The sequence below is a fragment of the Osmia lignaria genome, chromosome 8 (genome assembly GCF_051020975.1).
Source record: "Osmia lignaria lignaria isolate PbOS001 chromosome 8, iyOsmLign1, whole genome shotgun sequence".
NCBI lineage: Eukaryota > Metazoa > Arthropoda > Insecta > Hymenoptera > Megachilidae > Osmia > Osmia lignaria.
The window spans coordinates 8,373,203-8,400,405 of record NC_135039.1 but is presented as its reverse complement, the minus strand read 5'-3'; the positions used below and the strand labels follow the sequence as shown (position 1 = coordinate 8,400,405).

At 37.5% G+C, this 27,203-nt stretch overlaps 1 protein-coding gene and 1 long non-coding RNA gene across 2 annotated transcripts in view; one reads left to right on the top strand and one right to left on the bottom strand.

Moving 5' to 3' along the window:
• LOC143305549 (uncharacterized) overlaps positions 1–27,203 on the top strand; it is a 540,711-nt gene that overhangs the window by 4,367 nt on the left and 509,141 nt on the right. The gene's annotated exons all lie outside the window — the stretch shown is intronic.
• On the bottom strand, positions 9,889–11,226 carry LOC143305565 (uncharacterized). Its single transcript, XR_013062559.1, has 3 exons — positions 11,094–11,226; positions 10,503–10,997; positions 9,889–10,380 (listed from the first exon to the last, which is right to left on the bottom strand). It is a non-coding gene; the product is annotated as an uncharacterized LOC143305565 (long non-coding RNA).

The window sequence follows — 27,203 nt, the reverse complement described above, 5'->3', positions numbered from 1 at the left end:
GGAATTAGCTATAGTTTTGTAACCATCTCTAATTGCAACTCTATCAGCTAATTTTGATTTTTCCCATTTACGTTGCGCGTGCGACGGCGCACAGTGGGCCAGAAACCGATCTTTTTGGACAAAAATCTGCCGACAACTCAGTTTTTCATCGATTCAATTGGAATTTTTTTTTAAATGTTCGTGGAAGACTATATTTTGATGACGTGCTGCGCAAAAATCGGTATCTGTCACAACAAGGAATCCTTATCTACAAAGTCCTATAACTCCGATACTTCATCCGCCCATACTATAAATTTGCATGTCCCAGCTGAGTTATCGACTCTTCTAACCCTAAACCTTAAACCCCAAAACCTTAAAGTGTAAATCTGGCCCTGAGAATGACTAATTGAATGGAATTACATTCGGCACTTATCAAACTTACCATTAATTTATTGATCCAACAGCAGCATTTTGGCTTCTTGAGAAAGAACTTCCTTGTGCTTGCCATCCTTTATTCTTAAAGAGCTTATAAGTGGATCGGATGATAATAACATATGCTTCATAATATCTATATTTGTCGTTTTGCGGCAACACATTCGGGAGTTTTCAGCTCGTGATTTCCTGAAGACTTTATTATTTGCTTCTTATGGCTCTTCTGAATACAAACCAATTGGCAGTTCAAATGTAGCAAGTACTTCGCTTCCATGTTGCAGTACCTTATGAACTGATGGAGGTAGTTTATACCATGGATAAATTTCAATGCACAATTTAGCCGTCTCCGAACAATATTCTTTGAATTTCACAGAATCTGCTTTCTTGTCACATGTAATTACTTGAAGAATGTTATGCAATTTTGTAATAATAACCGCATTTAATCCAGTCACTGCAGCAACTGATTCGGCTTTTCTAAAGAAAGTTCGGGCCACGTTTCCAGTATTTGATGTACCAGCTCCCTGTTTGACAACATCAACTGAGATTGATAGCTCTTTCAAAGATTTTTGCACTTTTTTCTTCCTTGCCGCCTTTAATTGTTTTTCCTCTATAGTTCTCGCAGATCCTTTTTCGAAATCTAGGTTGTATGAAACATGCAGAAGGTATTCCATGAAACGGATCCAGCAGTGTAAGGTCGAGAGCCCATATTTATAATATTCTTCATTACATGGCAGGCTGTTAACATGTTCCAAATCATTAACTAACTTGGGCCCGACTGAGCATATATTACAACGGTTAGATGATTTCTGTTTAGTAAGTATATGACAGACTTTACCATCGATCATTGTACACCGGATATCGAAACGTAGTTCAAAAATCATGTCTGCATATTTTAAATCATACGCCTCAACCTTCTGCAGAAGTTCAGTAATCTCACAGTATTCGCTATGAATAACAGAATCACTCTCTTTAATAAATTCAAATCTTATTGGACGACAGAAATGAGGAGAGTTTGGCGTTTCATTCGTCCAAATTACCGAATCATCGTCTTTAAGTAATAGTGGAACGAAGGAAACAATTAACACAGTTGCATCACTTATTTCAATTGTTTTTTCAGTTCTATTGCCATAATTATTGCTGTTGGTCCATCGCTGTCTTGTGGTCTGCTGACCGGAAGCGCCATCCATACCCCACTTTCCAATAAGAAGCAACTTCTTATTACGTAAATTTTTCAGTTCATCTGGATTCAATAGAGCGAGTATATTCTTTGTTGTATGATCCAAAAGAGATATGAAGTTTACATTAGCTCCTGAATCAGACGCGTCTATATTCTCTGGGTAACACTTTTGTTTTGCTTGTATGAGTGCATCGTAAGGAGGATATTTATTTTCCGGACTGATGATCGCACTATGTTTTTTTAATTTCTCATATCTTCTTTTACTTAGTCTTAAGTCTACGTACATTGCCAGAACATTATTCATATGGCTTTCGATATCATCATCCACATAAATATTCGGAGGATCGACAAAAGAGTTTTTTTCTTTCAGATGCAGCGCTTTTGATAGTTCTTCGTGCGTACAACTAGAAGCGAGCTCTCCTATGCGTCTTCTTTTGGTCTTCGTCGATGCTTCAGCATATGATAGTCGTGGACGACCTTTACTTACAGAACCATTTTGCCCCTGGTTTTCACGATTATCTCTGAATGAGTCTTCACAGATGGAATTGAAGTCAACTTCAAAATCTTTTTCTAAGAAGTTCGCACAGTTTTTTATAAAACGATTTTTCTGTCGAGACATTTTTTTCCACAACTTATTGTACTGAGGGAGAAAGCAGTTACTCAATCGATGTCTTATGGACTCTAATTGTATTTCGGAGAAGGAACCATTACTGGCCTTTATATCATTCATTATGACATCTATCTTATCGTTATTTGTATTGGGCTTCTTACTCCATATTGATGTGCACAAGACCAAGTTCTTTACTTTAAAATACATCGTAAGCCGTAAAGTATTTGGGCAGATGATTGTTTGACAGCTTATATATTTACAATTCACCGATTATGAATATTAATAGGAATTCCCCCACAGTTTTCCTTCAAAAAATTGTGAAGGAAGGTGTTTTTACTCAGCAATCCAATGAATATATGATAATATATAACTCCTATCAACGTGCTATTGAACTCCTGAATAATTACAAGAAAACAGTCCAATCTGTAAATCTGTACCACGCAAACTGCTGGAAGCGTGTTCCATCATTTGTTATTCTTTTTTTAGACCGCATTCTCTCCGCTATTGCTAGGAGACGGCTAAACTGTGTATCGAAATTTATTCATGGTATAAACTACCTCCATCAGTTCATAAGGTACTGCAACATGGAAGCGAAGTACTTGCTACATTTGAACTGCCAATTGGTTTGTATTCAGAAGAGCCATAAGAAGCAAATAATAAAGTCTTCAGGAAATCACGAGCTGAAAACTCCCGAATGTGTTGCCGCAAAACGACAAATATAGATATTATGAAGCATATGTTATTATCATCCGATCCACTTATAAGCTCTTTAAGAATAAAGGATGGCAAGCACAAGGAAGTTCTTTCTCAAGAAGCCAAAATGCTGCTGTTGGATCAATAAATTAATGGTAAGTTTGATAAGTGCCGAATGTAATTCCATTCAATTAGTCATTCTCAGGGCCAGATTTACACTTTAAGGTTTTGGGGTTTAAGGTTTAGGGTTAGAAGAGTCGATAACTCAGCTGGGACATGCAAATTTATAGTATGGGCGGATGAAGTATCGGAGTTATAGGACTTTGTAGATAAGGATTCCTTGTTGTGACAGATACCGATTTTTGCGCAGCACGTCATCAAAATATAGTCCTCCACGAACATTTAAAAAAAAATTCCAATTGAATCGATGAAAAACTGAGTTGTCGGCAGATTTTTGTCCAAAAAGATCGGTTTCTGGCTCACTGTGCGGCGCAACGTAACACAGACGACAAGAGATTAGGTTCAGTATTCATTTTAAACAACGACTAAAACTGTTCTACCAGTTCAGTTTTTTTATTGTACTATGCCAACGAGGTGCCAAACCGTTCGTTCGCGACCTACGTCAGACCCGGTTTTCGTAGCCGAAACTGCAGTCCCTGAAACCGCGCGCTATACGCGCTTGGATTGGTCGGTGTTTTTTGTTAATAACTCGAAAACCAAGCCTTAACCAACATTTTGGCAAAGGAAAAAGTTGTTTAGAATCACCTTAGCAATCATCCCTCTTCGGCTATCGAGGTAGTAGCGTGACACCCGGTATATCCTACTAAATATGAAAGGTTTCATTGCGAACGATACATTCCTTGCAGAGTAACATGAAGGAATCGATTTTTTGCTATTTGCAATGAAAGTCGTTAGGAATGAAAAAATTCAAAATATTTTTTTTACAGGACCAATCGGAAATTATACTCTACAAGATGCAGAAGGTTTCGTTCCGATTGGTCCATCCATCTCAGAGTAATAGGTGGACATACACTGAATGTACACGAAACAGTACGTTTTTTGCAATAAAAGTGGTTAGCAATGAAAATATTCAAAATAGTTTCTTTACAGGACCAATCGGAAATTATACTCTACACATACAAAAAGTTTCGTTCCGATTGGTCCATCCGTCTCGGAGTAATCGGTGAACCTACGCTGAACGTACAAGTAGTACGTTTTTTGGGAAAAAAATCGTCAGGAATGAAAAAATGCTAAATGTTTTTCTAACGGGACCAATCGGGAGACAAACTCGACAAGATGCAAAAGGTTTCGTTCCAATTGATCCATCCGCCTCGGCGTAATCGGTGAACATACATTAAAAAAAAAATATATATGTACACATCGAGTTGAGTATCTTCCTCCTTTCCGAAGTCGGATAAAAATCGGCTCAAGAGCACTTTTGGCCATCTTATCCTGCTATACCCTTTGGATTCAAACTCCACCCGTCTCACTAATAGGCTGGCGCTCTACCACTTCAGCCACGGAACCGTCTGGGGAACACAATTTACCTACATGACATACCTGATACGCGAGAATACCAGAAACTTTACATTAAAATATCTCAAAATATCTCAAAATATCTCATTAGGGTTTTGTAAGTCTACGTGTATATTACAACTTCCACCTATGCCATTTCATAAGCGATTTCCACACCCGTGCACTCCCCTTGTTAATAGGGTGAGCCGAAAAAATTCAGAATTTTTTTTCAAGTCGTAATACTACGGAAAAGTTGCAAATTAGGTAAACAAAAAAAGAAAAAAAAATCAATTAAATCGATTGTTGTCCTTCGATCGCACATCCGACTTAAAATTTGTGAAAATCGGCAAAAATTCACATTTTTACGATAATTTTCAATATTCGAGAACTTGACACAATGTAAACGTAATAGATCTAGTCGATTAGTGTTCAAATCATTGAAGAATTAGAAAAAAAATTGTTTAAATCGGCCAACGCCTTCCAATCATGCAACAGTTACATTTTCCATTTTTTTATCAACTTTGGAGGCAATGTGCGACCAGAAGGCATTGAACAACTTAAATACTTTTTTAAACATGACTTTCAGTGATTCTGAAAATTATTGTAAAAATGTGAATTTTTGCCGATTTCCACAAACTTTAAGGCGTGACCGGAAGATATCAATCGATTTAAATGATTTTATTTTACTTTTTTTGTCTCCCTAATTCGCAACTTTTCCGCGGTATTACGGCTTGAACAAAAATTTTTAATTTTTTCGGCCCCCTAACGTACACACAGCCACGAATGTATAAGGTACGTACAGGTAAAATTAAATGTAGTGATACTTATAGCTTCTCGAATATCTCGCAAACTAATTAAGTCCGACTCATAGCTTAAAAGAAAGAAGTTGCTTAAAATGTCGAATTTTATAACATCTTCAAAAATTATCAAAGCTGAAGGGGTAGTCTTTTCTTCAACTTCACCCTAAATTATTCACAAAAGATATTCCTTGCCATCGCACTACATACCAGCCTCGTCAGTACATGGCTTTATTTTATTACTGTCCCAATATATTAGAAACACTACAACACTAGCATTCAAATAATGCAGCTTTTGGAAGAAACTGGTCCAGCATATCCTGAATATATAAATGGAAAAAAATGCAAACAGTTTGTGGTTAAAGTCAACAAAAATTCCTTCTGTTTTATCCAAAAATTTGGAAGAACATATGCCTCTGGATGAAATTAGTTACTTTAAAAATAAAGATATTAGTTTTGAATTATGTCAGATTACCGACGTCAGTTTAATACCGATCCAACCTCTGTGAAACTGGCCCCTTATTATCAAAAATTTGAAAAATTGATAAGAGTTCTGAATGTACCCCCCTAACAGTCCTAGAGTTCTCTTTTTGCTTTCAACTTTAGCATTTTGGTTGTTAAGGATGATTGATAGAACTGTTTGGGGGGCTACCAGAACTCTCAGCAAAATGGTCGATTACAAAAAAAAATTTTTTTTTGGTTAATTTTAGGGGTGAAAATTTTTTTGGTAACAGGCAGTTCTATTGACAATTCTGGCAACCCCCCGCCTGAAGAGTTGTATCGATAATTATTAACACCCGAAACGCTACGATGCAAAATAAAAAAGTTCTCGCTGGTTGAAGTTTTTATTATAACTTTTTTATTTCGCATTTCTACGAGTGTTAATAATTATCGATAGAACTCTTTGGGGGGCTGCCAGAATTATCAACAGAATTGTCGGTTATCGAGAAAAATTTTCACCCTTATGGACAAATAATTTTCGATCCTGTAACTTCGAGCAGGGCGAACTTTTTTATTTCGCAGCGCTTTGAGTGTTAATAATTATCGATAAAACTCATCGGGAGGCTGCCAGAACTGTTCACCCCTAAAATTAACAAAAATTTTTTTTTGTAATCGACCATTTTGCTGAGAGTTCTGGTAGCCCCGCAAAGAGTTCTATCAATTATCCTCAACAACCAAAGTGCTAAAATTGATAGCAAAAAAGTTATAGCTCTTCAAAGTTTTAAATGCTATGTATTTTCGATACTTTAATCGACGGAACTATTTTTAAAACTGATAGAGAACTCTAGGACTCTTAGGAGGATATTCAGAACTATTATCAATTTTTCAAGTTTTTGATAATGAGGGGCCAGCTTCACAGAGGTACCGATCCAGCCATCTCTGTACAAATGTAAATATGTAAACATATAGACAAAAGAGCGTGACATCATATGTATATGTTTTGGGTCTTTAAGTACGCCCCACGTGTGAAGAGTGTTAATCGTGGTTGTTGTCTCCGCGGCTGTATATGTAGAATACAACGTGTTTGTGCAAAAACCGAAAACGAGTGTTTCTTTGCAAAAGCGAATCATTACTAAAATCCCTGACTAATAATAATATATGTTAGTTTTTAAAGCAGAACACTTTGTTCTTAACAGATGTTGAATAATGTTAATCAATAACAAAATATAGTTTCTTAAGTTGGTAATATTAAATTACTGTTAACATCACTTACTGTTATAATTTCATTAATACATGCAACTTTTGTTCCCCACTTACGTTTGCAAATATGTTAATGACATAAAGATTATGACGTAAATAACATAGCATATTAGCATATAATTTATTTTATCTGTAATAAATGACCTACATGTATTATTATTACCATATGATAATTAAAGCAAGAACAATATATTATAATATGATCCACATGCATTGTTCCATTAACACTTTATCTACAAGAAGCCTATTAATAGTTTCTTTAATACCATGGGCTGTTGATGGAAAATGAATTATTAACTTTCGGTTTATTACAAATTTGCATATATAAAACAGTTAAAATAATGAAAATTAGATGTACTTCTATTAAGAAGAAATCGAAAAGAAGGATTACAATGCCTTATCTTTAATTACTGTTAAGTTGTAAGGTGATAGTGCTTATCTATTTTATTTATGGCTGATGCATAATGTGTTAATAGAGAACTGAACAAAACGAGCTTTTTGTTATATAAAAAGTAATATTGTCTACATATTACCATAGATAGTGAATACTTATTATTTCTGCCAGAATATAATAAATATTTTTCATTGCGCTTTAATGATTAAAATCATTTCTGTGTTGTTAAGAAATGGAATAAGTTTCACTTATGCAGCATTTACCGTTTTTCTTAGCTCGAATTAGCATATTCCTAGGAAACAGACTATTCAGCAGATTAAATTAAGTTAGTTGAGATCAAGATAGGTTATATTAATGGCCGACCGGCACTAACATTTGAATTAAAATTTTTAGCACTTTCATGGTAGCAATATTAGTATCCCTACTTTCAACAAGTATAAGAGATTCCGTTTTCATTTTTGTAGCATTGCCACTTTGTGGACAATTCATTTCTTACTTTATTAACACTTTATTCTGCAGGAATTTGAAAAATGAAATTCAAATAATTAATAAATGAAGAATGTGTCTTCCTTTGGTTTCAAACTACTAATGCTGACTTTTTTTTATCTTTTGTACTTTGTGGATTGTAACGACTTCCGTAATCAAAATAACTGAACATATGTATAATTCCGAAAAAATGGAACTTGATTAATGTTCATGAATTTTGCCAGGATCAAAATTCATTATTCAAATTTCTACAGAATATGATGCTAATTGAAACAGAAATGAATTATCCATAATGTGGACACTCAATGAAAATAGTAGATGCAAATTGTCATTGCACATTGACTATTCCAGCATCTGTTAAAAAGAAGGAACATATTTTTCACAAACAAAAGTGAGTTACAAGATAGTATTAAAATTAACTTTATTGCCTGTGTATAACTACGACCAATATTATATTATAAGGGAATTGGAACTGAATAGGAACAATGTTTTACAATGGTTATATTTTGTACAGGTGATGATTGATTGGTTATCGCTTTTGTGAACTAATTGGCGACAAAGGAAAAATTATAAAAATTGACAAGTCCAAATTCGGCAAACAGAAATATCATAAAGGGCATTATGTTGAGGGGTCATTTGGTGTTTAGAGGCACTGAGAGAGAGAGCAGCAAAGTATTTTTAGTGCCTGCTGAAAGTAGGGATTCATACTAATAGGAATTATAAAGGAATGGATTAGGTCTCGAAAGACAATTACATCCGATAGCTGTAAAGCTTTACAATATTTTAGAGAAAGGGGGTATAAACATTTGAAAATAAACCATAGCATAGATTTTAAAGATTCTCTAACAGATGCATGCACTAATACTGTAGGAAGCACTCGGCACATACCAAACATTTTCTACCAGAATGTTATCAGTTATTATTTATAATTTTACTCGTATTTTTTTAATGTATTGTCTTTTTTATAAATTATAATGCTATTGATATTTTCTATTTCTAGCAAGGACAACTTTATGAGATATTTAAGCCATTATATTTTCACCAAAGATGTGAAAAGCGGAAATGCAGACTTGTTCGACGAAATATTAACAGAAATTGCAAAGATTTCATTCGATTCCAGAGAAAATATAAATATGTATAATTTAGATGATTCGGAATAAATATTTGTAGTGTAATAAAGTACCATTTGTACCCATAGATCTGTCGAAGTGTACTTAACCTCATTTTTTTATTGAAAGTTTACAGTCACGAAAAAAATGAATTTCCACAAATAATGATACTGAAATTAGTAATGTACTCACCAAAACGAATTCAGCGACGTATGTATACCTCCGTCGCAATCACTAAACGGTCTGTTTCCTAAAAATATTCCTTCATTTTCCATTATAAATTGTATTGTAAGTTTAATACACTATTTTATGTTTTTATATTGGTAATAAAAGCACAATGATACGTTTCACGTTTAAAGCAAACAATGATTCTTACTGAATTGCGATTTATGTATGTACATTATATTTTCACTTACGGTTGCTGCTGAAGTCGAATTGGGTGGAGAACACGTGCTAATTCTCAGGAACGCCATCAAATGTATTATTTATTATTTTTACAGATATACTATACATTCCCTGTCTACAATGCGATTTACAAACTTGGTTACACTTTTTTTTATTATGCACTTTATCCCATTTATTTCAACCCAACAACACTGTGGTGCGACACCGGGAGACGAAATGACTTAAGGCGCTTGTAACAACATTTATTGTACAACAACATATTTGCGACTCTTCGCAACGCGAAGTTCTCGTCAGTACTTGTAACAGAAGTCTATTGCGGCGTTTCTCAAACCTTCGCGTGCTTATATCTAAGTCCTGTAGATGGCGCTACCGCTGTGTCGCTTGTGGAAAACTTATTTCATATATAAAATGAATGGTTAAAGTTTAAATTGTGAAAAATATATTTAGAAATATTGATATAAATGTTAACACGTCTTTTGGCTTGGAGAATTTGACGAAGAATGAATAGTTATAAAAGTTATTCTAATTTGTTTAAAATGACAATTGAACAATAAACGTAGTTATAAAAAAAGGTGGCGATGAGAATAATCTTCAATCTTCCTTATCGACAACGGCCGGGCCGCCACAATACTCCCCCCCGAGAGTAGAAGTTACTGCAAAGTGGACTCTCTTCTTTGCAGGCGGATAGGTCTTGACTTTTGGGTTCACTGAACGAAGTGTTGAATAATTTGAAGTTCCGGGTTGAGATGTGGCAGAGCAGGGAAAAGGATCCGGAGATGAAAGGCTTTGACCGACTTGAAAAGGTGACTGTGAAGTTGTATCTGAGGACAAAAACTCAGGATCGCCACGATCGAAGATTATAAAAGCAGGTTTTAACCTATCAATTGAAATGTTAATAATTTTTTTATCCACTTTAACAGAAAAGTAGCTGGCGCCTTCAGGTCGGGCTGCTACCTCAAAGGGGCCCCGATAAGGCGGAACCAGTGGACGTTTAACAAACCACAAACTTTTCAAAATCCAATTTATCCAAGTCCTCCTGAAGCCAATGTAGAAACAGCCCGTCTGGTAAAATTACCGCCTTTCTGGAAAGAAAATCCTTCACTTTGGTTTAAACAAGTGGAAGCAGCCTTCTCGGTAGCTCGCATAATTAGCAAAGAATCAAAGTATAGGTACGTGGTCATGCATCTCGAGCAGGAAATTTTACCTGTAGTATCAGACATCTTGGAATCGCCACCGGAAAACGGGAAATATGAAGCCATAAAAAACAGGATTACTACTGTCTTTGCTGAGACCACGGAATCTAGACTTAGAAGACTGCTGCATGGTCATGATCTTGGTGACGAAAAGCCATCGGTCTTTCTACAGAAGATGAAGCACCTCAGTGCAGGTCAGTGTAATGACTCAATTTTACGTAGCCTTTTTTTGGAGCAGATGCCGTCAAACGTTCGCACAATTTTGGCGATTAGTGAAATGACGGATTTGACAAAATTAGCGCTTCAAGCAGATAAAATTTTAGAGATGGCTAACTCAAATAGCGTTGCAGCTGTTGATACAAAGCCAACAACTCCTGGTCAAAATACAGATACTTTGTCGGGTGAAGTTGCTGAATTGCGTCGTTTGGTCGAAGCTCTCACCGTCAATGTTCGTCGCAATCAATTTCGTAATAAACCTTTTGGTAGGCACAGAGAACGTTCCACCTCTAGAAATCGATTTTCAAGAAATTATTCACGGAATTCTCACCAAATGTGTTATTATCATTAGAGATTTGGAAATTTAGCTCGTCGTTGCGAACAACCTTGTAATTTCGTTAAACCACAGGAAAACTCCGACGACCGTCGCCAGTAGAGGCGGTGGACGATGGTCCTAGTTACAAAAGCCGTCTTTTCATCACTGATCGCACTTCTGGAACACGATATCTTGTGGACACAGGTGCTAATGTATCAGTTTTACCTAGAGCAGAATGTAAGGGACCTCTTCACTCAACTGATTACAAACTTTATGCAGCAAATAATTCAGCAATCAATACTTACGGTGTAATTACTAGAACAGTCGATCTAGGACTTCGTAGAGTTTTCAAATGGCAATTTTGCGTAGCCAAAGTTCAACACCCAATTCTTGGAGCAGATTTCCTGAGACATTTCGGTCTTCTTATTGATCTTAAACATCAATGTCTGCGTGATAGTTTGACCAAACTTACTTCACCAGGTATTCCTACTGTTACCGCTGCCAATTTATCTTCAGTGGAAAAAGATAATCCTTTCAGCAAAATCCTTTCTCAATTCCCTGAAATAACCGCACCTAGACGTGTTACTACACAACCTGTTCATCAAGTTCGTCACCACATCGTTACGAAAGGTCCTCCTACTGTAGAACGTCCACGTCGTCTAATTCCTGAAAAATACCGCATTGCTAAAGCAGAATTTGATGCTATGATTGAGCAAGGTATTTGTCGTCCGTCAAGCAGTCAATGGGCGAGCTCTTTACACATGGTTCCGAAGAAAACTGGAGACTGGAGACCTTGTGGAGATTATCGAAGACTCAACGCTTCTACAATTCACGATAATTATCCTTTACCTCATATTCAAGATTTTGCTTCACATCTTCATGGCCGGAAGATATTTTCAACCATTGATCTTGTTAAAGCTTACTACCAAATTCCTGTCGCAGAGGAAGACATCCAAAAAACTGCTGTAACAACTCCATTCGGGTTATTCGAGTTCGTTGTTATGCTTTTTGGATTAAGGAATGCAGCTCAAACCTTTCAAAGATTTATGGATCATGCTCTTCGCGGTTTAGATTTCGTTCATTGCTATTTAGATGACATTCTGATTGCCTCTAAGGATTGGGAAGAACACGAAGAGCATCTTCGAATCTTGTTTCAACGTCTGAAAGATTTTGGCATTACCATTAATATTGCAAAAAGTTTTTTTGGAAAAAGTAAGGTTACTTATTTGGGATACCAAGTGAACGCTTCCGGAACATCGCCGTTACCTAATAAAGTGAAGATTATTCAAGAATATCCTAAACCATCAACTGTAGAAGAACTTCGTCGTTTTCTTGGAGTTATTAGCTTTTATCGTCGTTTCGTTAAAGATGCGGCACACATTCAAGCCCCTTTATGTTCTTTTCTTGTTAAAAGTAAAAAAGGAGACAAAACTCCCATTCAATGGACTCCTGAAGCTGAACGTGCATTTGAAGATTGCAAAAGCAGTTTGGCAACAGCAACTTTGCTTGTTCATCCTCTTCCTTGTGCTTCACTGAGGTTAAAAACCGACGCTTCAGACTCAGCCATAGGAGCAGTCGTTGAGCAGCTCGAAAATAATCACTGGCGTCCTCTGGGTTTTTATTCTCGCAAGCTTCACGGTTCGGAACTACGTTACAGCGCCTATGACAGAGAACTATTAGCAATTTATGATTCGATCAGACATTTCAGACATTTTCTCGAAGGCCGGCAATTCAAAATTCTTACAGATCACAAGCCTCTTATTTATGCTTTCTGCAAACGAGTTGAAAAAGCCTCTCCTCGTCAACAACGTCAATTGGACTACATTTCACAATTCTCCACTGACATCAAACATGATTCAGGCAATGAAAATGTAGTGGCGGACGCGTTTTCCCGCCTGGAGGAGATTGATTTGCCAATTATTATTAATGCTAAGGAGTTAGCGGAAGAGCAGGATAAAGATCAGGAATTACAACATCTTTTACAAACAATTTCTTTACTTCAAGTTAAACAATTACGTATCGATGATTCTGACATTCCAGTTTATTGCGATACTTCTATGGGTGTTGTTAGACCTTACATACCCATTTCTCTACGTTCAAGGATTTTTTAAATGTTTCATAATTTATCACATCCAGGAGCTAAAGTCACAAGCAAGGTGATTCGTGAGAAGTTCGTTTGGCCCCACATGAAAAAAGACATTATGAATCGTTCTCGGACATGTTTGGCTTGTCAGCTTGTCAAAATTGGTAGACATACTAAACATAGTCCTAACACCTTTCCACTTCCAGACGAGCGATTTAATCACGTACATTTAGATCTTGTCGGTCCTTTGCCTCAATCAGAAGGTTTTCAATATATTCTCACCATGATTGATCGTTATACTCGCTGGCCAGAAGCGATTCCTCTCAAAGAGGCAACAGCAGACTCTGTCGCCACTGCTTTCTACAGAAATTGGATCTGTCGATTTGGATCGCCAAGAATCATTACCACGGATCAAGGTTGTCAGTTCGAAGCAAATTTCTTTAAAGCCTTAACAAATTTTACTGGATGCAAGAGGACAAGATCAACAGCTTATCATCCTCAAACTAATGGAATTGTGGAACGCTGGCACCGATCTCTTAAAACCGCAATTATGTGCCACGGAATCAAAAACTGGGTCGATGTTTTGCCAACAGTCTTGCTTGGTCTAAGAACAGCTTATAAAGAAGATCTTAAAGCTTCAACAGCTGAACTTGTTTATGGAACTACACTCCGAATTCCGGGAGAATTCATTCATTCCAATTTAGACGCTCCTCTTCCTGAAGTTTTTGTTGAACGCTTCAGAGAACATATGCAAAAGTTAAGACCTGTTCCTACTTCTCATCATGTTAAACCTTGTTTCTTTGTTCATAAAGATTTGCAAACTTGTTCACATGTTTTCGTTCGAGAGGATGCTGTTAAACGTCCACTGGTTCCGCCTTATCGGGGCCCTTTTGAGGTAGCAGCCCGACCTGAAGGCGCCAGCTACTTTTCTGTTAAAGTGGATAAAAAAATTATTAACATTTCAATTGATAGGTTAAAACCTGCTTTTATAATCTTCGATCGTGGCGATCCTGAGTTTTTGTCCTCAGATACAACTTCACAGTCACCTTTTCAAGTCGGTCAAAGCCTTTCATCTCCGGATCCTTTTCCCTGCTCTGCCACATCTCAACCCGGAACTTCAAATTATTCAACACTTCGTTCAGTGAACCCAAAAGTCAAGACCTATCCGCCTGCAAAGAAGAGAGTCCACTTTGCAGTAACTTCTACTCTCGGGGGGGAGTATTGTGGCGGCCCGGCCGTTGTCGATAAGGAAGATTGAAGATTATTCTCATCGCCACCCTTTTTTTTTTTTTTTTTTTTATATATATATATATATATATATGAAATAAGTTATCCACATTGGTGACCCCGACATGATCAAAGAAGGAAAAATCGACGTGATATTTTAAAAAAGAAAAACAATCCGCAACAATTTTGAAAACAACAAGGAAGAAGGAACTTTAATTTACTCGGACGAAGAAATGTTTTCCATCGTCAGTCATCCTAGAACAGCAGCGTATACGACTGCATCGGCTTGAGCAACACGTTCGCCTCACTCAAATAAGCAGAAGAATTGGTCGCAGACGCCTTACAACACATTACGCATCATTCAAGACGCACCGGGACATACACGGCTGAATCTCATCCCGTGGTTTCTTCACATTGAACAGGATGGAAGTGATGGCACCATTCCCCTCGCACTCATGGCGACGTTACTCCAGAGGTTGTACATTCTCAATTAAGTCAGCAACGGGCCAAATACAACCAATCTCTGACGTTACTCATTGTCCCGCATCTAAAGCACGATCCTACTAGAATGCCTTTCGGTCGAGTCCACTAGTTGTAACCAGGCGAAACGCTCTCTCCCTCCTCTTTCCTTTTGTATTGAATGTCCAATAATCAGGATGAGGATCAACTACAGAGAGCAGTCTTAATTCTTCTAGAGCTCTTTACAGCAACATATCATGCAGCAGCCCCAATTGCAGCAGTAGAGCAACATATCATGCGTCTACGCAGGCACGGACCTACAAGGACCTCATTTGCGACCAGAAATCGTAACCCCTCTCCTAGGGTGACCATTGACGACACTTGATCAAGCCTCAACTTTAGACGTTTCCTGAAGAATCCTTTCTAAAAAAAAAAAAGGTGGCGATGAGAATAATCTTCAATCTTCCTTATCGACAACGGCCGGGCCGCCACACGCTTGTAGCGGAATTATTCGAAAAGAAGGATAAATAACCAGCACGTGTTGCGAGTGTTACGTTTCCCGTAGCGGTTTTAGGGAGATTCTGGGGAAAAGGTTCCAGGAACGTGGATGGGCTGACCGTGGAGTGTAGAAACACTCTGCTTGGTGCGCGCCAAAACTAAAACTTCTTACTTTCGAATGATAGGTTTTAATAAAACATCAAGATTGAACGGAGTCAAGAATTGTTCTGCTCTGTATTTCAAAAACGCGTTACAAGGTAAGTTCGCGGAGACGTAGCGTGGGGGTTGTTTTACATGATTGGTGGAGGGCCGTAACAAGAATGGTTGTTTTGGTTGGCCGAATTTGTAGCGGGGAGTTCGAGGTGGCCGCCCGCTTGTGACGTAGCGATTTTTTGGGGAAAACCCCGAGGTTTTTCCAAGGTTCTTCTACCTTCGGCTGGTCGGCGTCGATGTTTCTCGTTTGGGACCGTTAACCGCGGCAAGCAATAAAGTTAACGGCAACAACCGTACCTTAGGGCGACGGTGAGTAAGAAAACTTATTATCGGTAATAAACACGGGGAAAACTGTGACTTGAAAGGAAGTTGTTATCGTTCTTTTTGCCTCTTTTAAGAGGTGTCCGTGTATCGATGTTACGAGAACCTTCGACACACAGAGACCTTCGGCAATTGATTTTCAAGGAATGGGTTTGAGTTTGGAAAATTATCAAAGGCGGAAAATGGGACGTTAGCAAGAAAATTAGATGTATTTAGCTAATGAAAATATATCACAATTTATTTATTGATGAGAGCAGAAATGAATTCAATATTTAACGTTGTTCTGATCGCTTATTGACAAGAATTTTCTATACATACATTGCCAAAGTTTGACTCATATAAGAAACGTACATTCCGAACAGACAATCGTGATAGACAGCAAAACCACCGGTAAACACGTCGCGTTTCGCGAAGTCGAATGGCGAGGGGACTTTGAAAAACAATATTACAGCTCGCATATAAGACGACTTTACATAACGGCGAAGTTTGAATTTAACGCTTTATAAAATCAGTAAATAAAGGAAATCTCTTAGATTCGACTCGCTCACGTCTCTTATTGTTGGCACTTGTAAAAATAATTGTGGATACCTGGTCCGGCAAATTATTTACAATCCTTCAAATAAGATTTAAGATCATTGGAAAATATAATCCAGGAGGCAGTGACTCGCAGGAATATTTCCACGTCTTGAGCGTATGATTGTAAGGGAGTTGACACAATCGTTTATAAATTGTTGTATAAATGAAACAGAGGAAAGATCTGTGTGAGGGACTGTGTCCCGCAAACAGATTTCGCCGTTATCAAATACCAACAATTGTTATTTGAAAATAAAAGAAAGAGAGGAGAATATATATATAGATATTGATAGATATACAGGGTGTCCCAGAACTGGGGTAGGAACGGAAGAGGGATGATTGGTGAGATCATTCTAAATAACTTTTTCCTTTGCCAAAATGTTGATTAAGGCTTCGTTTTCGAGTTATTAACGAAAAACACTGGCCAATCAGAGCGCGCCGTTAGCGCGGGCCGAACCACGAGGGTGTTGGGTATGTTCCGCGCGGTCGTGATCAAGTGCCTCGGCACTACGTCGGGATGATATTGTTGCGACGGTGAGAAGTTTCCGCTCTTTCGATGCATCGACTGCTTCTTGATGTATCGAAAGAGCCATCGACTGCTCCGTCCGAAGCTGTCAACGAATCACGATGTGAAGCTATTCCAAGTTTCGAGCGGAAACACGTCACCGGATGCTTGAGGTCTCTTAGACAACCGCGCGGCTTTTGATAATCAGAATGTTTCGGGAACCCGACCTGTACGGATCTATTGCTTAAGAACTCCTTTGTAATCGAAATATAGACAGTCTAGTTTGCTTCGTCTCTATTTATTTTACGATGGAAAGTGTTAGCTCCACTCCCCGGCGCAACAATATTAAAGCGCGGAGTCACGTATACACAGGTCAAAGTCCAAACACTTCCGGTAGTAAAAGTACATGTAGAAAAAGTTGCTACATCAGTAGTTTTCAGATATAAATACTGGCGTGCCGAGCAGAGCAAGCTCACTTCGATTCTGATCGTAGTCCGACACGAATCTATGATACGATTATCGCATAGAATTCACTAGCGTAGATTCTTTTGTCGGCAAAGCGGCAAAGGTTCCACGACGGACCCGGAGCGCTCAACTACCGGTTCGCAGCGGTTCTCACACGTGTCTGGTTCGCAACCAAGCTTAACGAGCGACCGAAAGCGGAAGCTCCTTGGATGCGACTTATTAGTACACTGGCTCTAGAGTGTCAACACCGTCCTGCAGTGTTCGCTACCAAGTTTAACGAGCGAGCGTAAGCAGAAGCTCCTTGGATGCGGCCTATCAGCTACGGCTAAGTTACCTAGAAATCGTTCTGCGGCCGATCGAGCTACAGTAAAAGCTGGATATATGCAACAAAAGTTTGGCTGGATATATGCAACATCGCTATCCCCTCCACTTGGGGGGATCCCCCTAAGCCGAACCGAGCCGCTCGGCGAGGAAACCGTGTAATATGATCCGACTGTAGTATCGGTGTGACTAATACTAATTGAACGATAAAACTTTTTTATTTTTAACTTTTTCTAAATGAAACTTTTACAAACGCATTTGTGAGATTTTTCTGATTAAAATGGTACCAAACATGATATGATTTGAAGTATATTTATTTATTAAAATAATAATAAAACTGTACATATGTATAAGGCAGGCCGTACACCAAAGATACATCAAACACGCAACATGCAACATGCGACGTGTTGCATGTTGTGTACGAACGTAGAATAGGTATCGCGGCACGGTACAAACGATTTGTACGAACGTAGAATAGGTATCGCGGCACGGTACAAACGATTTGTACGGACGTAGAATCGATACCAAAACTGGATATATGCAACGTTTAAATGCCCAGAATCGACACCTCAGCTGGATATATGCAACGTTTAAATGCCCAGAATCGACACTTCGGCTGGATATATGCAACGTTTGAAACCCGAGCCGACACCGCAACCGGTTTTCATTTCCAATCCTCCTTTGCTTTTCGCCAACTTTTAACATCAATTTTAGCAAGTAATTATAATTCAAACTATATCGTGTTTGGTACCACTTTAATCACAAAAATCTCACCAATGCGCTAGTAAAAGTTTCATTAAAAAAAAGTCAAAAATAAAAAAGTTCTTTGATTCAATTAGTATTAGTCACACCGATACGTTTCGGCTCTTTTCTTTGATCATCGGACCTCTCTCTTTCTGCCACTGTCTGTCCTTTTCTACGTTCACGCTTGGCTGCTCGTCGCGTGTAACCCGAGATTCGACACCTGGACTGGATATATGCAACGTCTGGGTCCCAATGTTTGTTGCAAATATCCAGCTTTTACTGTACCTCCTACAATATCAGAACGGATCCTAGCCAATTGTCCGACAATCGATCATCTTATTTAAATTATATTATTTTATAAATTCAAGTTATAGATTTAGAGTTTTCATAATCGTGTCTACCTGTCGATGGCCACAACATCTCTGTATATCAATTGACGAAGAATTGCCTTAATGCAAGGGGCATGATTTCACCGAACGCCGAATACAGCCTAGTCGAATTAATTAAAAATAAATTATATGGACAAGCTTCGAGAGTAGTATTGAGCGGAGACTACAATACTATCGAACAACTGATTACGGTGTTGAAATCACGTTTTGCTCCGTTATACTCATCAATACAATTATACGGAGACATGTCGAAAATGGCTCAGATGCCGAACGAAGCAGTCGTCGACTATAGCAGCCGAGTGTCCAGTATTTTGCTGCCAATTCAGAACTGCAACGAAATCGAAGTTCCTGAACATATGTATCTGCAGAAGCCCATGCTGTCAAGGCATTTCTGACTGGGATAAAACCAAAAATCTTCAGTCAAATGCGAAATTGCGAATTCAACACCTTGGATGAAGCAGCAATCAGTACAGCTATTAAAGGCGAAGCAGAGTACAAAGAAAACATGATGAGGATGAAATTAACCGAGGGATATACCCAGGCCGTTCAATGCAGCAACTGTGTTGGATACGGCCACAGTACTAACACCTGTAGTAGCCGTTCATTTCAAAGGCAGCAGGTATCGTCAATTCAATGGCAGCCAAGATATTGCCAGCATTGCCAGCGCCCGGGACACACAATTCAAAATTGCTGGTTCAACAATAACAACTTCAACAACTACAACAACAACAATTATAATAATTACAACAATTATAATCAACAAAGAAATCAATGGATACAACCAAACCGGGTTCCACAAAACCAAACCCCGTGAACCAGCGGCAAAACATAGGTCGGAATCCAACAAACCAACGCCAAGGAACGGGACAACCACCGGCTTTTCAACATCCGGCAAATCAACCTTCGGCAAATCCGACTTTTCAACCCCCAGTAAATCAACCTCCTAATAACTGGTACCAAGGCACCGCAAACTGGAGAAGGCAACCTCCAATATGCGCTTATTGCCAAAGCATTGACCATACTATTGAGCAATGCAGAAAGAAAATGTATCAAGAGAAGATTAAAAGCCAACCGCAACAACCTACAACTCAGGAACCACAGATACGTAAAGAAACGAACCTGTGTCTAAAAGCAAATTACGCAGAAAAGCCTCCGAGCATTAAACTCATGAGTGAAAACTTTCACCAAGGAGTAGCATCACTAACGATAGACACTGGATCAGATATAAATATTATAAAAAAACATATTATATCAAATAAAGCAATAATTAATACAAATATCATCTTCGAATTAAACGGAATAACAGAAGGCTATCTTTCAACCCTAGGATACATCGAAGTAAAAGCGCTGGATACAGAGTCCATATTCCATGTTGTGGAGGATCTTCCAATAGCGCACGATGGAATACTAGGAACGGAATTCTTCAAAAATAGCGGAGCGAACACTGACTACGCCAAATCTATGCTTATAATCAATAATTATATTATACCATTCCAAGAACATTAATCACAATACCATCAAGGACTAGGACAACAATACCTATTAAAGTAAAAAATATGGAAGAAAAGACAGGTTTAATACCAAAAATTGAGATACACCCACAATTGTACATGGGAAACGCCGTAGTAACAAACAGAACTGGCATAGCCTTCCTTCATGCAACAAATGTCTCTTCTGAAGACATCAAAATTCAAATGCCTACTGTTCAATTAGAACCATATGAAGAAATTAAAATAGAAGAAGAAGAAGAAGAAGCACCATCAGACTCTACCAAACGCATCACTACACTATTTACGTCACTTCGCCTGGAACATTTAAACAAAGAAGAAAAATCAAGCATAAAAAATTTAATTTCAAACAACGCTGACATATTCTATTTGAACGAAGATGAACTTGGAGCAACAAACAAAATTTTCCATCGAATAATCACAACTGACGAAGTACCAGTTAATATAAAACAGTATAGATACCCGTAACCATTAAAAGAAGAAGTAAATAGACAAGTAAATGAATTATTAGAAAAGGATATCATCGAACATTCATCATCACCTTACAATTCTCCAATCTGGATAGTTCCAAAAAAGGAAAATACACAAGGAAACAAATCATGGAGATTAGTCATCGACTTCAGAAAATTAAATGAAAAAACCATTAGCGACGCATATCCCTTGCCAAACCTAGTCGACATTTTAGATCAATTGGGAAGCGCAAATTACTTCTCAATATTCGACTTCAAGTCTAGCTTCCACCAGATACCCATGCATCTAGACGATAAGCACAAGACAGCTTTTTCAACACCATTTGGACACTTCCAATTCAAGAGAATGCCATTTGGTTTAAAGAACGCTGCAGGTTCATTCCAGAGGCTTATGAACAACGTTCTGGATGGTCTACAAGGGGTCGAAGCATTCGTGTATATTGACGATATAGTAATTTATGCTAGCTCAATAGAAGAACACGAAACAAAATTCAATAGACTTATGGCAAGACTGAGAGAAGCAAATCTATATCTCCAGCCGGAAAAATACGAGCTACTGAGGAAGGAAGTAGCCTATTTGGGACACATTATCACAGAAGATGGAGTGAAGCCTGACCCGAAGAAAATAGAAGCGGTCAAAGAGTTTCCAGTTCCAAAAACAGTAAAAAATATTAGGCAATTCCTTAGTTTATGCGGATATTATAGAAGATTCATAAAAAGTTTTTCAAAGATAGCTAAACCTCTATCAGATTTGACAAAAAAGGAACAAAAATTTGAATGGACACAGCAGCAACAACAAGCTTTCATCATCCTCAGAGATAAATTATGCGAGGAACCAATTCTTCAATATCCAGATTTCACACAACCTTTCAACATCACCACGGATGCATCTGGAATCGCCGTTGGAGCAGTACTAAGCCAGGGCGAAATTGGAAAAGATCAACCAGTATCATATACTTCAAGAGTGTTAAACAAGGCAGAAACTCAATACTCTGCGACAGAAAGAGAACTATTAGCAGTCGTATACGCCGTAACTCATTTTAGACCCTATATTTACGGAAGAAAATTTTATCTAATAACTGACCACAAACCATTAACGTGGCTGCATAATTTAACAGACCCCGCATTAAGATTAATGCGATTGAAACTAAAATTAAGCGAATACGACTACGAGATCAAATATAAACCCGGAAAACAAAATATAAACGCTGATGCATTATCCTGAAATCCTATAGTTACATTACCAATTCAAGCGAAACGAAAACACTCTACCACAGATTCAAAAGAAGTTAAAAAGAAGAAACAATGGCACCAGTATGTAACCAGACCTAGAGCAACTACTTCAACTACCGAATCAAGAGAAGTTAAGAGGAAAAAAGAATGGCATCAATATCCAACACGTTCTAGACCATCGACGACATCCAATTCTAGGGAGTACAAAAAGAAAAAGGAAACGCATCAATACCCTACACGTCCTAGACCATCGACGACATCCGATTCTAGGGAATATAAGACAAAAAAGGAAACACATCAACACCCTACAAGACCAAGACCAACGACATCATCAGGTTCCAGAGAAGTCAAAAAGAAGAAAAAAAACCATCAATATCCAACAAGACGCCGAGACACATCTTCAGAACTAAACAGAGAAACAAAAAGAAAAAACCAGTCGCATCAATACACCACATGACAAAGAGATACTTCCTCCGAATCTGAAAGAAGTATTGTAAGAAGAAAAACAACACATCAGCATCCTACACGTCAGCGAGATACTTCCTCTAATTCTGAGAGAAAAACTAAAAAAGAAAAAATTACACAACATTACAAAAGACCACATGAAACCAGCAGCAGGCTGCACCAAACAAATAAAAAACGTCTTAAAAAAAATACCACCTCCAGTGAATCAGAATATCGTGGTACTGATGAATTTCAAGACCAACAACTCAGGAAAAGAAGAAGAGAAACATCGAGCTCTGCAAACAAACAATTTAAAAAGAGAAGACAAAATGGGAAAAAAATCACAGTAGAAATTCATCAACCACCTAAAGAAAAACTGATTTATGAACCTCCTAAACCACTCAAAAGGAAACATGAATCAGTAATAATTGAAGTGATGAAATTGAAGATTTTGAAGAAGGAATAACTCTACCCAAACACACATACAGAGAACCACCCAAAATAGATTCATCTTCAGGAACAGAAAAAGCATCCTCAGAAACAAAAAAAGCATTTTCAGAAACAAAAAAGGCATTGTCAAGAACCAAAGAAGGACTTTCACAGCTGAAAAAGAAAGAAAATAAAAATGATTCAGATAGCACACCAACAGCACCAATAACTCCTATTAAAATTATAAAAGAAGAGGATCAACTTACCACACATAAAATAACACAACCAAGAGTAATCAGTAACCTACCAGTCACATCTAAGATAATAGAGACAACTGACCACCTCTGGATGAAGAAAGGAATTGTGATTGTATTCCTAAATGAAGAAGGGAAACCAATAGACAATCAATCAAGAGAATTTTTACAAAAGGAGAAAATAAAAATACACATACCTCACCAAGAAGAAACTATTATACATCTAAAAAAGAAAAACAAAGAAATATTTGGCCTAGTAACACACTTAAAAGAAGTCCTACCTAAGACACTGAAAATACTTTACCAAGAATTCCATAAAATGAAGATTCAAGAGGGTTCTATACCTGAACTAAAAGAATTACATAAACTCCTACAAGTAATTTTTGCAGATTCAGACATTTCCATCACACTCTGTAAAGGAACCATAATCACACCACCTAAGGAAGAAAGAAAACACATCATTAAAGAAAACCATGAAAGCCCAGTAGGAGGACATAAAGGAATAAAGAAGACTTACCATAGAATCAGAAATAACTATTATTGGAAAAACATGAAAAAGGAAATCACTGATTATATCAGAACTTGTATTAGCTGTCAAAAAGTAAAATTAGTAAGAATGGAAAATAAAGAACCAATGGTCACTGATTCCCTTATTGATGCATTTGACAAAGTATCTTTAGATATATTAGGACCATTACCAATAACTACAACAGGAAACAGCTATATACTTACCATCCAGAATAACCTGACCAAATACTCAGCTGCAGTACCCTTAGTATCAACCACATCTGAAGAAGTAGCAAGAGCTTTTACAGAACATTTTATATGCAAATTTGGTAGTCCAAAAGTCATACATGTTTCACAGGATCATTAATGAGAAAATTAGCCAAAGCATTCCAGATCAAAACATACAGAACATCTTCTTTCCATCCACAATCAAATGGATCACTAGAAAGAAGCCATCATGTTTTAATCGAATATTTAAAACATTATATTTCAAAAGAAAAACATTGGAACGAATGGTTACCACAACCAATGTTTTCCTACAACACCTGCATTTCAACATTTTTATACACCACGAACAGGAAGATTATGCTTCCACTGCGCAAGGCAAATACGCCCAGAAATGCGAAGACAATGGATTCATGTGGGAACACACCATTTTATCATTAAAGAGTACGGAATGGAGCAAACACGGAGCATATCCTGCAACTGAGAATATGCAGATTTCCAACCAGTCATCGCATGTAATTCATGCCAAATATCCTTCAGAAATATGGACCAGGATGAACAGGACGCATTCTTTAAAGGAGCGTTGCTTCCATCTGGGCAACCAGAAATAATCTACCTACAAGAGCTATTCCGAGAATAAATATTTAATAAAAATATATATATGGAAAAATAAAGAGAATGTAAAATATATAATTAAAATTATATTTCTAAAAAGCGAACGCCATATTTATTTTCAAAAATTTTCAACTGCAAAAATGGTTCGACGTGCAGGCAAATGCCAACAGTTAAAACGTTTAAAAAAAGCCTTAAAACGAGTCAATGAGGTATAGGTATACTTCTTTCTCTTAACCAATAATTTTACTAATTATTCTCAGTTTTCTCCAAAAGGCTCCAACACAACATGAAGAAAAACAAGTTATACCATGGAGGTTAACCCTAATCGATATTCCAGAATTAAATTGGAAGGTTTTTAAAAAGTTAAACAAAACGGATCCAAGAAGAAGACACGCAAGGATCCTCAAATACTTTGGAAGATTGACCGCATCCCCCAGGAATGACGAAGAAAAATGCCAATGTTACATCTGCCAACAACGACGATCAACAAAAGAGTCTCTTGAGGACAAGAGACCAACACAGGGGAAAGGCTGTAACATCCCGCAAGAAGAGGAATAAACAAAAAAAAATTCTTATTATTAGTATTTATTAAAACATTTATTTATTTTTCGTTTTTATACAATTAAAATTTGTAACAGTTCGTTTTTTTTATTATTATTGTATTACTATGATTCAGATTAATAATTATATTCATATTCAATAACTAAGAAAAGAATCTTGTATTTATTAATATTTATATTTAACAAAAATTTATACTCCAAAAAATATACATCGATAATTGTCGCGTCGATAAAACTACCGCGTCGATAAAAGATCGACACAGAGCGCATAATAGATAGAGATAGCAATAACGCATAGAAAGAGATAGCAATAGAGCGCAGAATAGAGAGAGATAGCAATAACGTATAGACAGAGACAGCGATGAGCGCGGAGTCACGTACACTCCGGTCGAAGTCCAAACACTTCCGGTTGTCGACCCAGCCTTATCGACACTGCGATCCCAATCTGTCCAGTCCGTCTATCCTTGCCATTTTCCTTTTTCTTATTTATGGATCCGGGCCCTTTTCCATTTTCTCGTCCCACTCTGATAACCGATCGTCCCTACAAGGCCCTTTTTACCTTTCCGTTATTTATGTTTCCTACGTCAGACCCTCGCTAATACAATCTTGATTTCCATTTCCTTTCTTCACGGCTGGACCACCACCCCAGATTCCAGAAACCCCCACCCTTAGTTTTTCCTCCAAAACCTCTATATAAAAAGGGAACAGGAAAAACACAGGCAATCAACTCTAGTTTTAGAACTCTGTCGAACATCGAATCTCTGTCCAATTTCACTGTGTAAACGTTGTAAAAAAAAAAAAAAAAAAGGAGACAAATAAATAAACTTTGCAAAAACTTAAATAAATCGAGCCTTTTGAGTACCTCGACGACACGGTATCAAAAGTACGTGTAGAAAAAACTGCTACGTCAGCAGATCTCTGGTATAAATACGCGCGTGCCGCGCGGAGCTGTTTCATTTCGATTCTGATCGTAGTCTGACACGGGTCTATGGTACGATTATTACATAGATTTTCAGTAGCATAGATTCTTTTGTTGGCAAGGCGGCAAAGGTTCCGCGTAGAACCCAGAGCGCTCGACCACCGGTTCGCAGCGGTTCTCATACGTGTCAGGTTCGCAACCAAGCCTAACAAGCGAGCGAAAGCAGAAGCTGTTGAAATATTGCTTAGGGTACTCTAGGATAATATTTCTATATTGTGAGCAAAAATGCCTAACGTTCAATTTAAACAAAGGCGATAGAAGGACGACCAGATGTATCTGGATTTCGTCACCCAAGTCAAGGAATTGCATCGCCAGGCAGGGCCATAAACGCTTTTGTTTAGAAAAGCGGACCCCAACTTTCTTATGGGAGTCGAGTCACTCGCAGTCAAAATCTTAGAAGAACTAGACGTGTTTTTCGTTCCGTGTAATAAAGTTAGTTTTTCTAAAATAAAACTGAGTAATTTAATCTCCCATAATCCAATAGGTTATGGGCCCAGGTTACGAATACAAACTAATTTTTTTTATTAAGAAACTGTAAAAAAACTATAATTAGTGTAAACAGTGTATTATAGTGTCTAGGCTAAATTGAAACAATTATTAGAAATTACGTCGGAAATTAAGCTATTATTAGTCTAGTGTATTTTTTTTTATTTAGTGCGTAGTGATTTAGTGATTAAAAAATAAGTAAACGTATATAATAATAAATATGGAAAACTTGAAAGTGAAGAGGAACATTAAGCCTTTCGACGGTGAAAGGTATAGTGTGTGGAAGTTGAGAATACGCGCACTAATGAGTGAAATGGACGTAATCAAAGTGATTGATGAAAATGCTCCTGATATGTTGACTGTCGAGTGGATAAAGGCTGAGCGTGTGGCAAAAAAATATTACTGTAGAATACTTATCAGATTCATTTTTGGGCTTTGCATCAACCGGTAGTACCGCGAAGGAGATTTTACAAAGTTTAGATACTATTTACGAGCGGAAAAGTCTAGCTACTCAATTAGCTTTACGTAAAAAATTACTAAGCTTAAAATTGCAAGGTGACATGCCATTGGTGAAGCATTTCACAATTTTTGATGATTTAATCACCGAATTATCAGCAGCGGGTGCGAAGTTAGATGAAACTGATAAAGTATCACATCTATTATTGACTCTTC